We start from the raw sequence: 1,245 nt of genomic DNA, 5'->3' as shown, positions 1-1,245 counted from the left end.
GGGCTTTTTCTAGTTGCGACGAGCAGGGGCTACTCTTCGTTGTGGTGCACGGGCTTCTCATTGTGGTGGCTTCTCTTGTTGCGGAGCATAGGCTCTAGGCCCGCGGGCTTCAGTAGTTGTGGTTCGCAGGCTCTGGAGCGCAGACTCAGTTGCTGTGGCACATGGTTTTAGTTGCTCCATGGCATGTGGGATCCTCCTGGACCAGGGCTCGAACCTGTGTCCCCTGAATTGGCAGGTGGATTCTTAACCACTGCGCCACCAGGGAAGCCCACTAAAAACATTTTTAACCATCACTTTAGGTCTAAAAAGATATTATTTTAAGTTAATTACCTAAATATTCCTTTAAATCACGTACTTCATTAAGTTCTAAATTTATTAACATAGTTCCTAGATTACATATAATTGAGCAAAATATTCTTTCACAAATATTTTAATTTGTTCTTTTTGGCTAATTTTCTTTTTTCATTACCAATTGTTTTTGCTGTTTATTCTCACTTTTTGATAAAACTCTCTAGTATGGTTTTATATTTTATTTTAAAAAATTGGATCTATCAAGTTTTTTTTTCTATTATAATTGCTTTTATATTCTGCTTTTATATTCTTTAATTTACTTCTCTTCCCATAATTACATTTTATTTCTCCCCAAATCCCTCATTTCATTTATTTTCATTCTTTTTGTTAGTACTGTTGGACTGGATAAAACGTACCTATACTACTACTTTGATTTTATAAATTACTTTGCTCTATGATCAAAACTGGAAGGGATGGTGAGCACATTGAGGGGTGGGGGGGAGCGCAGGCTACATCCCATCATCTGAACCGGGAGCCCCAGGCAGCCGCAAAGAGGTTGGCACCAGGAAACCTCACCCCTGTCCATCAGGGAGGCGCGCCGCGGGGCCCGCTGAGAAATGTAGTTCTAAAGCGAACGGGACTCCGGGAAATGTAGTTCTGCGCGGACACTTCCGCGGCCCGGCCGTGTCCGCCTCGGCGCCGTGGGCCAAAGGGGTAAGGGTGTGGGGGGCGGGGACGGGACGGCGGGGCTGCGGGCTGGCGGTGGCCTCCGCGTCCGACCGGGGCCCCGGTGACCCCGGCGCGGACCGGCTCAGGGCCACGGCGGCGTGCGCACGAACCGGCTCCGGAGCCGGGTGCGGGGAAGGCGCGAGAGGACGGCCCTGCCGCGCAGGCGCCGATTCCTGTTCAGGTGGGGGGGCGCTGTGGGGGAGGGGCGTGGGGCGGCAGAGGGGA

General features: G+C 50.0%; 1 protein-coding gene across 5 annotated transcripts in view; it reads left to right on the top strand.

Moving 5' to 3' along the window:
* Positions 1–951: 951 nt before the first annotated feature.
* ZNF605 (zinc finger protein 605) overlaps positions 952–1,245 on the top strand; it is a 20,763-nt gene continuing 20,469 nt past the window's right edge. For 4 of the 5 annotated variants that reach the window (XM_055080614.1, XM_055080613.1, XM_007126798.4 and 1 more), the window contains exon 1: positions 1,060–1,201. The gene's annotated coding sequence lies outside the window, so the exon portion shown is untranslated. Of the gene's footprint in view, positions 1,006–1,059; positions 1,202–1,245 lie in introns of those variants that run through there. The other variant, XM_007126797.4, reaches the window with a different exon arrangement.

This window comes from Physeter macrocephalus, chromosome 19 (assembly GCF_002837175.3).
Source record: "Physeter macrocephalus isolate SW-GA chromosome 19, ASM283717v5, whole genome shotgun sequence".
NCBI lineage: Eukaryota > Metazoa > Chordata > Mammalia > Artiodactyla > Physeteridae > Physeter > Physeter macrocephalus.
This window is presented reverse-complemented; position numbering and strand designations above follow the sequence as displayed.